Genomic DNA, 12,169 nt, shown 5'->3' with positions numbered 1-12,169 from the left:
AGACATTGTCCCAGGAAAGAGTAGCTGTGGTTGAGCGAATAACAGGCAGGGCTTGGCCAACATACTCACATGCGCTTTGTAGCTGCGGCAGATCTCCACCCTTAACAGTAGCTCTGAGGAGGGCTTCTGTCTCATCTCCCTGGAAGTACTCATATTGAGAAATCATCAGCTGACGGTCTGCAGCAGAGTGCCCAGGTATGTTCAAATGTTCTGGTTTCAGAAGATCAGCAGTTTCAATGTCACATTTGTTTCCATATCTTATTTTGCAAAGAGAAGCTGTTCTGTTTGCCCTATGGAAAGAGAAGAAGGACACAGGGTGGCTGGTTGGCAACCTTCAGTCTCGAAAGACTATGGTATAAGCCTACAGCACCCAGTATTCCCAGGCGGTCTCCCATCCAAGTACTAACCAGGCCTGACCCTGCTTAGCTTCCGAGATCAGACGAGATCGGGCATGTGCAGTGTGGCTGAGAAGAACACATATCTCATGTTGGAGGACAAGCAAATGAATGAGTCCCTGATAGCCTAATTGACATTGACAGCTCCTGTAATGATGCTGCCTGAGTAGATCTAGGGACAGAGTTGGCCTTGGGGTATGCAGGGTTGGATGTCTGTGTTTCTAACTCTGTTCTGTAATTTTTTTTGCTACTGGTGAGTAGCCTTTTAATGGTCTGCCTGTAAGCAACGGCAAGTCTAACACCCGGGGCCTGGGAGCCTGGTTGTTTCCGTTGCGACAAACTCACATGGCGGCTCCCCACCTGGAAATTCAGGCCCGACTATTTTCCTCTTGGTGCAACATCCACGTCAAATGGATCGATGGCTTTTTCTTGAAAGTCTCCAAGGCTGTAAACCCCCTTATGTACCTGAGAATGAGTGCCGTAGTGGGACTCACTTTTGGGTAAACAACTGCAGGATGGAGCAGCTGATCCTGGTAAATGGATGTCTTGCTTATGTTTCACAGGCACCAAGTGGTGGGAATCAAATGGAACGGGATAATCTGAATGTATCCAATGTATCCAATGAATCAAATGGAATGGGATAATCTGAATGCCTCGAAGCGTCCCGCTTGGAGGCAGGCTGTGCAGCATGGCCTTTCCCAGTTTGAAGAGACACTTGGCCAACAGTCTGAGGCTAAGAGGCAAAGAAGGAAGGTCCATAGCAAGGGAGACAGACCAGGGACAGACTGCACTTGCTCCCGGTGTGGAAGGGATTGTCACTCCTGAATCGGCCTTTTCAGCCACACTAGACGCTGTTCCAGAACCACCATTCAGAGCGCGATAGGTTGCCAACAATCTGAATGTGTTTGTTGAGTGATGGATGCCACAGTCCTCACCGTCAGGAGGGTGTTTTTGTAAATGCCTGTGATGAGTGGTAGCCACAGAGACCCTCACCCCCTTAAGGCAACCTTGTTCATCCATTCCCCACAACTTGATGATGGTCAATAGGGCTGGACGAAGACCTCCTGATGCCTGACCCTATGAGGTACCAGCCTCTGCTTCTCCCACCCTCCAATATTCTAGCTCAGCACTCCACCCCAATATTTCTTCTTCCTCTATGCCCCCCCTCTTTTCCAATGAGAGGAGAAGAAGGGCCAGTGGAGGCAAGTAGGTGGGCAGTGCTAGGTGCCCCTCTACTAATCTGTTCCCTGGGGCAACTGTTTTGGTTGGCCTAAACGAGCTGACCATGATGGCCAATGCTGACTAGGAAAGAGTTAATCATCTGACACCATTCTTAGAATCCAATCCTAAACAGTTTTACTCACGAGCAATCTGCCCTGCCTGGAAATCAAAAGTTAATTACATTTCAAGAATTCCTAACAATCCAACTACAGACCATTCAAATACATATTTTAATTTAAGGTGGATATTGTGGAATGTATTCTAGCAGAAAACTGCAGCGTATGCCTCTTGCAGCTGTTGAGACCACTGTGCCATGGCACACTGGTGTGCCACGGGTGGACTGCAGGTGTGCCGTGGGAGTTTGGGGGAGAATCATTTGTTAGCAGAGCCACTGTGGGGTGCAAGCTCCTGCCAGCAGCATGGTGTGACTTGTCAATTGTCACAAAACTCGGTGGTGTAGCTGGAGGGCGGGCGGAGCATCCAGTCTGACGGGGGGCAAGTGCCCCCACCCTTTGGAGCCATTCCTAGCGGGGAAGGCAAAACGGAGATGTACGGCTCCGTTAGATCTGTTAGATGCCCTCCATTTTGCCCACCAGGGTGCCATGGCACAGTGGTTGAAAATGGCTTTACGGAGCTGTACGGCTCTGTTTTGCCCTCCCCGCTGGGAATGGCTCTGAAGGGAGCTGCCGCTTGCCCCCCGCCAGACTGGGCGCTCCATCCCCCCTCCAGCTACTCCACTGATGAAACTGATGGTGTGCCTTGACCATTTTAGCACCTTGTCAGTCTGCCATGAGATGAAAAAGGTTGAAAATCTCTGCCTTAGGGGGAGAGGTGCCTATGGTGACACTGTCCCTGAAGCAAGGAGAGTTCTTGAAGCCTGAAGGCCTCTGTGTGTAGGGGAGAGGGAAAAGGAGTGGTCCTGCCATAAGAATTACAGAGAGGGTGTGGCGTAATATCTTTGCGTCCTTGTTTTAATACATCCAACTTCTGTTGTTCACAAACTGGATCATTGTCATCTCTCAGTGATACTCAGGCCTGGGGGGGGGGGCAGGAGAACACTAAATCCAACCCCATCCCTTTAGATGACGCTCCCTTTTAATCTTTTATCCATTTGCTCCCTTTCTCCTGTGAGCCTGATTTCTTGAACTGAGCACAGCCATTTTACTGAGAGGTGCCCTTACTTGTGGTTCTTCTTTTAGCGCTACTTAAATGACCTTGTTCTTCTCTTCCGGAGCATCACATCCTTGACACACGTTCAGTTGATTGTCTTCTGTTAACGCGGACGTCCTTTGCTGTGGCGCCGTTCCTGCTCTGGCTCTCGCCCGTCTCCTTTTGGAACACATTTCTTGCACCTTTCCTCCCCACCCCTGTGCTTCTCTTGCGCTTGCCCTGATGGTGTGACATAATCACACGCATGAATAGCACAGTGTGTTTTGTGCTTGCCAAAAGTACAATGTGGCCCACATTTAACTATAATCTAGACATTCGCTACCAGCGTTTACGTGTTCCGCTCTTAAAATACTCTGCAGAAAAATCAAACCGCTGTGACAGTTCCCGGCGATTGCTTGCCTGCTTCAAGCGTGAGTGCTACGTTGCCTGGGTAAAGGACATGGCTATTTGCTTTCTTTAAAATGCATTTTGCATAATAGAATAAGAGTGGCGTGATGTGTCTGGAACATAATGCTTTGATGGTGTATGTGTGACGGTAAGGAACACTGTCCCTCAAATAAGGCTATAAGGGAAGGTTGCAATCTAAGGATTGAATACTTCTTTCCTAGAGGCAGTTCTCAGCAGAGAAAAAGCATGGGGGTAAAGAGTTAAATGCTCTCCACCTCTGTGCTGTGGTCCTGATTCAAACTGTGACCCCACCCTACTGCCACACATGAGTACATGTAAGCCTCTAACTACACATTGACTGTCCAATCATATCCCCCACCCTCAACACCAGTGTAGCCGTTCTGGTGAGCATGTCTTTTGCACCACCATAAAGGACCTTGTGCTGTTCAAGGATTGGGTTCTCAGAGTACAAATCCTCTACATGCTTACCTGGGGGTAATTGCCAATGCAATCAACGGGATTTACTTTTGAGAAGTCGTGCACATGATTGCACTGTTAGTGTCATGTGTAGTTTAATTCCAAATACTGACACAATGCACATTTAGCGTTGTGAAAATCCTGGTGCATGAATTGCATCTCCTAGTGTGGACTAAAGTAGTCTCAGTGCATGGCCTGATGGCAAGCCATTCTCAAAAGTCTGTGCACCCAACAATCTAACCTGGCCCTTATAATGTTGTATGAGCTGTGAATACCCCATGGGGCAACCGGAATCGTGCTCCAAATCATGCTACAAATTCCTGTGGATCTAACTGGGTCTGAGAAAAGGTTTCAGAGATTATTATCCCTCAAGGTATGGAGACAAGAGCAATGTGTCAGGTACATGGATGGATTGAGCATTTTCTCTTCTTAAAGAGCCGTACGTCAATGTCGGCAAGTTGGAAGCGTAGAGATACTGAAACATTTCTCACACTGTTTTCCCTTTGATCTATTCCAGTCTTTGATATATAGAAGAAATGAGTCACTGCGTGTCTTCACAGAACTATCACAAGAGAAACCTTTTCCTCTTATCACAAATAATTCTCAAAATACCTTCAGGCTGTGCCGGAAGGTGAAGTGATTCAAAAATTAGGAGTTGGGTGGGTGGGAGTCAACACAGGTTTTTGCACACTTGTTGCTGGGTAGTCTAGAAAAAAAAGAGGGATTTTTGAAGGGCTAATTACTAACTAATTCATCCCTGTGTTAATGAACATATTCTAGAGCACTTCCTTTGTCCACAGAATCATCCTACCCAGGAGGCTCATAAAATAAATCAGGCTTTCAGCCTTCACCGACTCTGGTCTTCCAGAAACTTCTTCCAGGTCTGCCTTGAACAACATGGGCAGGTTCTTTGACAAGGTTGAAGCTTCTGATTCATCAGGGAATAAAAGGGCTTTCAAAAGTGACCCAGTGACCCAATCACAAGGATTAATTTTTTTTTTTAATATGCTTTTTAAAGGGCACAAACAGAGGGGGTTGATTTGAAAACTGAAACCTACCAGTCACATTGCAAATGAAACCATGCATTGAATGAGAGGATTTTGGTTGAATTCAGAGGATTTCAGCTATTGTTTTTAAAATCATGCACTCCTTTTCATTGGATACAATCACGTTGCTTAAACATGAGTAGAACAAATCAACAAATTCATGGGAAGGTTATATTGATGTTAAGCCCATGGAACAAGCAAACAAGGACACCATTTTGAACACCATCTCATTTTTTCACTAATGAGATGGTGTTCAAAATGTTGTCCTTATTTGCCACTTAAACCAATGCAAGAGAATGGACTTTGTGAGCTTTCTCACCACACTATTCGAAGCAAACCTATATCTATAGGAAGACTAACATGCCGTCAACTGGCTTTTGATATCATTCATAGTAACAGCCTTTTTGGACAGAAATGATCATCCACAGTGTGGATTTAAAAAGTGCTTATTTGCATACAATGGAATGGATTAACATTTGTGAAAAAATAATAATAATAATAATAATAATAATAATAATAATAATAATAATAATAATAATAATAATGACTTCCTCTTTGCCGACGATGCAGCTGTCACTACCCACTCTGCCAAAGATCTCCAGCAGCTCATGGATCGTTTTAGCAAGGCCTGCCAAGATTTTGGACTGACGATCAGCCTAAAGAAAACACAGGTCATGGTTCAGGATGTGGACTCACCTCCCTGCATTACAATCTCTTCGCATGAACTGGAGGTTGTCCACGACTTTGTGTACCTTGGCTCAACGATCTCCGACACTCTTTCTCTCGATACTGAGCTAAACAAACGCATCGGTAAAGCAGCTACCACATTTTCCAGACTTACAAAGAGAGTCTGGTCCAACAAGAAGCTGACAGAACATACCAAGATTCAGGTCTGCAGTGCTTGCGTCCTGAGTACACTTCTCTACTGCAGCGAGTCATGGACTCTCCGCTCACAACACGAGAGGAAACTGAACGCTTTCCACATGCGCTGCCTCTGGCGCATTCTCGGCATCACCTGGCAGGACAAAGTTCCTAACAACACAGTCCTGGAACGTGCTGGAATCCCTAGCATGTATGCACTGCTGAAACAGAGACGCCTGTGTTGGCTCAGTCATGTTGTGAGAATGGATGATGGCCGGATCCCAAAGGATCTCCTCTATGGAGAACTCGTGCAAGGAAAGCGCCCTACAGGTAGACCACAGCTGTGATACAAGGACATCTGCAAGAGGGATCTGAAGGCCTTAGGGATGGACCTCAACAAGTGGGAAACCCTGGCCTCTGAGCGGTCCGCTTGGAAGCAGGCTGTGCAGCATGGCCTTTTCCAGTTTGAAGAGACACTTGGCCAGCAGTCTGAGGCTAAGAGGCAAAGAAGGAAGGCCCATAGCCAGGGGGACAGACCAGGGACAGACTGCACTTGCTCCCGGTGTGGAAGGGATTGTCACTCCCGGATTGGCCTTTTCAGCCACACTAGACGCTGTTCCAGAACCACCATTCAGAGCGCGATACCATAGTCTTTCGAGACTGAAGGTTGCCAATACAAGGAATAATAATAATAATAGCCTGGCTCGCTATCCCCACCACTCCAGTTTTCAACCTGTCTGACAGCCCAATCCTATGCATGTCTACTCAGAAGTAAGTCTCATTAGATTCAATGGGGCTTACTCCCAGGAAAATATGGATAGGATTGGGCTGTGAATAAGTTCTAGTTTACTTCTTATGCAAGCTCTTTTGTTAGGTAGATTGCTCAGAGCTCACTCCCACCCACCTCTGGAGAGTGACTCAACAAGGCAGCTTCCTTGCACAACTCTGGAATATATCACCAGCACATGACAGATGAAGCCGGAAATTGAAAGGGAGCTTTAAAGAGGAAGGCTTATTTTAAAAGATGGGCAAGGACATCCTTTTCATTGGTAATTCAATTTGCTCAAGAGATTAGCCAATTATTATTTTTTATACAATACTTGACGTGTCTTAAGCCGGAAAGAAAGCACTCCTGAACAAGATAGCTCATGCATCTCACATCATTTTATTGACTTCAGCGCTGGACAGATCCCAAATGATGCGATCAGAAAGTATGGCGTGACTATCTTTGTTTGAGATTGCACCGTATGGGGACTGTGCCACCTATGGGAGACCTTTTATGGTTAGATAGGAATAAAAAGTAAAAAAAAAAAGAAATGGTGTGGAGGACAGCATCTTCAGAGATTTCACCTGAACTGGTGTGGCAGACCTAATGCATCAATTAACATGCCACACGACAAAGCCCTTTGTTATGAATAGACAGCATCATTCTCTGGATGAATTTCAACCAGCTCAGTCAGGTTGCTGCAAATGAACCATCTCTCCAGTCACAGTGAAAAACCTATAGTGTATATGTATTAAGAGGTTCTTATCAGGATGATTATTTTCCTGGGCAGGGGGGGGTGATGGGCGGCCCCAGGGGTGGACGGGCGAGGAGAGGGAGGTGGGGCTGGGATCTGGCAGTTATACCGGATCCCAACCCCTGTCCCTGGGAAGAATGGAGCTGCTTCAAGCTGCTCCACTCTCCTCGGACTTGTGCCACCTCAGGAGACCCATTGGGGCCAGCAGCCCTTACGCAGGGATAAGGGGAAGAGTTTCCCCTTGCCTCTGGCTAAGCCAAGCCACAATCCTGTGCTGGATACAGTGCAAGCCTCCTGACTTGCCTGTTCCAGCGCAAGTTTAGGATTGTGTCCTTTGACTTAGTTTCTTCCTGGTAACAAGCCCTGAGAATCAAAAGACAAAGAAACAAAAGACAAACTGTCATGGAGTTGAATAGCACCTGATGATCCAACCCAAATTCTGGGTTGGACTGTGAAAAAGATTCATATTCCCTTGTAAAGGAAAGATGGTTTCTCCAGGGATCTAGGATGAGCATATGGCAAAGAGGGGAAGAGAGTGGAATCCAAACAAGAAACAAAATCTACGGGAAGGGTGATTGGATCTTTGATCAGTTTGGCCAAAATACTGCCGTGCAAGGCAGTAATAATGAAATATTGCCTTCAGGAAATACTTCTCAAAAATTCTACTGTTATATGTTGCCTGGAGGGGAAAGTACAAAAAAGTCTATTGTAGCCCAGAAGCTTTTTTTTTGCCTTTGGAAATTCCGTATATTAGTTAATTGCAAAAGGTTGCTTCTCCCTGCATTTCTACCCAGGAGCAAACATTGCTCATCACAAGCATATTACTCTTGGAGAAGTTTCAGCCCACTCTGTGACTGTTACAGGTTTGCATGGTAGCTTGCTAAAGCCTTTCCCCCAACTCTTAGGAAGCTATATCACTTGTGCCGTACCCAGTGGCATACCTAGGTTAGATGATACCCAGGGTGATTTGCTGAAAGCCACAAGTAGGCCTGGCCCCTGCCTTGAGATCCCCCAGCACAGCATTTCTCAAACTGTTTGTAGGGATTCACTAAGTCGGTTGTGAGTCAATTTCTGGTGGGTTCCCATTCATTTCAATGTGTATTTTATTTTGACTATATTAGACTTGATGCTACCATGATATGTGACTGCATTTGGGAAAAGTTACAGATCTGTGCTTTTAGCAGGCTGAAATATATATGTTTGGGAATTTTTTTTTTTAAACAGATCAGTCACTGTTTGGGAGGGATGGGAGGGTTCTTCGTTATTTTAAATAAATTTTAAAACTTATACTGATTGTAAACTTTTAATTCACGTAGGGCGCAACCCAAACCCTGCACTGAAGTAGGCAAGCCAGGAGGCTTGTGCTGCATCCAACGCAGGTTCGTTGGCTGCAGCGGTTCAGCCAGGGGCAAGGGGAAGCTCTTCCCCTTACCCCTGGGTAAGGGGTGCTGCCCCAATGGGTCTCCTCAGACCTGCGCCACCTCTGGAGGTAGTGCAAGTTCAAGGAGAGCGGAGTGGCTTGAAGTAACTGCTGGGTCTCAGCCCCGCCCCCCAGCTTCCCACGCACCCACCCCCGGGGCACCCCATTGCCCGCCCTGCCCCCACCCAGAAATGCCCCCCTCCTACCTCCTCCCTGCCCCCATGCCTACCGTTGCTGCATGTGTAGGCCTGGGCGCACCGACACAAGTGGCGGCAAGGAAGCCACCGCGGAGGCTTCTGCCAGCCTCCCTATATTGGCACATCTACATGTGCCAATGCGGCTTCCTCCCACGGAGGCACAAATGTGCTTTACAGCATGTTTGTGACCCTCCTATGCCGGCCCAAGGAACTTGGGCCGGAATAAGGCATAGTTAGGATTGCGACCTTAGTTTGATTTGATTTTGTTTATGGGAGGGTGTTAAAAACTTCCAGCTTGATGATGTCACTTCTGGCCATGACATCACTTCCTGATTAATATCACTTGCAATTAGTCCTGGCAGATGGTCATTCTAAAAAGTGGGTCCCATCACTTTTTAGCTTTTCAAAGCTAAAACATTTGAGAACCATTGTCGTAGTAGAGGCCAGGTTTACCAGCTACTTGAAGTAAAGGGTAGATCTGGCCTCTGTGGTGATATCCCTGGGGAGGCCAGGTCTACCAGCTGCTCAGTGCTGCATCCTGGCTGGATTTGGGAACTGCCCCTCTGCTCCACCATAAGAACATAAGAACAGCCCCACTGGATCAGGCCATAGGCCCATCTAGTCCAGCTTCCTGTATCTCACAGCGGCCCACCAAATGGCCCAGGGAGCACACCAGATAACAAGAGACCTCATCCTGGTGCCCTCCCTTGCATCTGGCATTCTGACATAACCCATTTCTAAAATCAGGAGGTTGCGCATACACATCATGGCTTGTACCCCATAATGGATTTTTCCTCCAGAAACTTGTCCAATCCCCTTTTAAAGGTGTCTAGGCTAGATGCCATCACCACATCCTGTGGCAAGGAGTTCCACAGACCGACCACATGCTGAGTAAAGAAATATTTTCTTTTGTCTGTCCTAACCCACCCAACACTCAATTTTAGTGGATGTCCCCTGGTTCTGGTATTATGTGAGAGTGTAAAGAGCATCTCCCTATCCACTCTGTCCATCCCCTGCATAATTTTGTATGTCTCAATCATGTCCCCCCTCAGGCGTCTCTTTTCTAGGCTGAAGAGGCCCAAACACCGTAGCCTTTCCTCATAAGGAAGGTGCCCCAGCCCTGTAATCAACTTAGTCGCTCTCTTTTGCACCTTTTCCATTTCCACTATGTCTTTTTTGAGATGCGGCGACCAGAGCTGGACACAATACTCCAGGTGTGGCCTTACCATAGATTTGTACAACAGCATTATAATACTAACTGTTTTATTCTCAATACCCTTCCTAATGATCCCAAGCATAGAATTGGCCTTCTTCACTGCCGCTGCACATTGGGTCGACACTTTCATCGACCTGTCTACCACCACCCCAAGATCTCTCTCCTGATCTGTCACAGACAGCTCAGAACCCATCAGCCTATATCTAAAGTTTTGATTTTTTGCCCCAATGTGCATGACTTTACACTTACTGACATTGAAGCGCATCTGCCATTTTGCTGCCCATTCTGCCAGTCTGGAGAGATCCTTCTGGAGCTCCTCACAATCACTTCTGGTCTTCACCACTCGGAAAAGTTTGGTGTCGTCTGCAAACTTAGCCACTTCACTGCTCAACCCTGTCTCCAGGTCATTTATGAAGAGGTTGAAAAGCACCAGTCCCAGGACAGATCCTTAGGGCACACCGCTTTTCACCTCTCTCCATTGTGAAAATTGCCCATTGACAGCCACTCTCTGCTTCCTGGCCTCCAACCAGTTCTCAATCCACGAGAGGACCTGGTAGGACCCTTTGAGTGCTATCAGTCATGCCATTTTTTAGGTGACATAAGGATCCTCAACTCCATGAAAGTGACCTCTATGAACGGAGTCATCTTTCTAGGGCTGCCTAGTTGCTGCGTCAGATCCTTCTGCTGGCTTTTTGTCCTTCTTAATAGTGATGCTTTTAGCATGTCCCTTTTGAGCTCTGACAGGAGTGGGAGACTGGCAGCAATCAACCATGTATGCATGTTCTTTTTTATTTATTTGTTTGTTTGTTTGTTTGTTGTCATCTTGCAAGGGGGATATTTGCCACTTCCCATACGCTTAGAGCTACCCTTGCTCCATACAAAACCCACTCTTGCATTTAAAGAATGTGAGATGTATACACTCAGTGTCTAATTTCTCTTCTGGGTTGTCTATTCTTTCTGCTTTAAGGGGATTTTCGCAAATATAGTGATTTCCAGCTGTGACTTTGAGGTCACTAGGCTGACAGATTGCCACCCTAACCTATCCAAAATGCCAACGAGCATCACACCAATTTGCTTCTGAGAGGTGAAAGAACAGATTTATTTCCTAACATAATTAGCAGTCTTAACATGTGTTTGTCTACACCTACATGGAGTTGCTTCCACGTTCAGGCTTTTTTTAAAATCAAGGATCACATCTGAAGTCACATCCTTGACTACTCAGAGAACTGTCAAATCTGGATGTCGGGTACGCAGAATATATCAAGAGAGAAAAGGTCGTATTAATAGGTTGACATGACATGCTATGGGTACAGTAAAAAAATAAAGGCAACGAAATAGACAGTAGTAAGGCAGTGTTGTAAACAAGTTCAATTGGCATTGAACTGAGCAAGCTGAGATTGGTTGTTGAACAGCAGTGGTAGCAACCGTTACAGAGGTCAGAGGTCATCCCCAAAATGTGGGTAATCCAAGGAGCGCAGCATTGAACACCCATAGAAATGGAATGCATGAACATAGCTAATGACCTGTTGGGTGCTTTATCTAACAAGAAGCTGCATAGATGAAAGCGATGCAGATGTCAAGGATTTTTGTTCCCCGGACGATGGTAACTTCATATGAAATAACCACAAAAATATAACTGTGCCATGTATTGACATCTTCCTCCTTAGACATCCATCCTGTCAGAAAATAAAATCGTAAGAGGAGACAAGAATAATACTAATAATCCTAATAAAGTTTGCAAGTTAATACATGCCTGTACATATAGGGAAACGCTAAGGAAGAATGTATTGTCTCGATAGATCCTCATTTGTTGAAGTCTCTAAACCTTTTCTGAGCTTGCAGTCTTCTAGTTGTCAGCAGAATGTTTAAGCCTGGGGAGCCTCGCAACAGATTTTTATTTTATCCATTTTGATTTACAACCTGGTTAAACCCAGGAGCTCAGAACAGCCACTGACATTTTAAAAAATTAAGAAAAAAACAGATTAATAATTTAAAAGCTAATAATGTCCTGCCGAAGTGACCTTGGACAAATATACCTGCCAGCAATAAGAGACTGGATGAGTCTGTTATTAAAGGAGGTCCAAAATAGCGAGTGCCTCGGGACCTCTCAAAGTTGGAACTGGTGCATGGATTCTATAAGCCAGTGATGTTCAGTGATTTTCGTCTAGTGCACACTGACCTCTGTGACCTTTCTTTATGGTCTTCGCCTTTTGTGATGTGACTTCTGGTTTCCGGGAGACTTTTTCAGGGTCTGTGACT

At 46.0% G+C, this 12,169-nt stretch overlaps 1 pseudogene; it reads right to left on the bottom strand.

The window, feature by feature from the left end:
* Window positions 1-358: 358 nt before the first annotated feature.
* LOC136657751 (5S ribosomal RNA) lies at window positions 359-477 on the bottom strand (annotated as a pseudogene).
* Between the last annotated feature and the right edge of the window lie 11,692 nt (window positions 478-12,169).

This window comes from Tiliqua scincoides, chromosome 7 (assembly GCF_035046505.1).
Source record: "Tiliqua scincoides isolate rTilSci1 chromosome 7, rTilSci1.hap2, whole genome shotgun sequence".
In the NCBI taxonomy this organism is placed as follows: Eukaryota; Metazoa; Chordata; class Lepidosauria; order Squamata; family Scincidae; genus Tiliqua; species Tiliqua scincoides.
The sequence above is the reverse complement of the archived record's forward strand: the minus strand, read 5'-3'. Positions and strand labels throughout refer to the sequence as shown.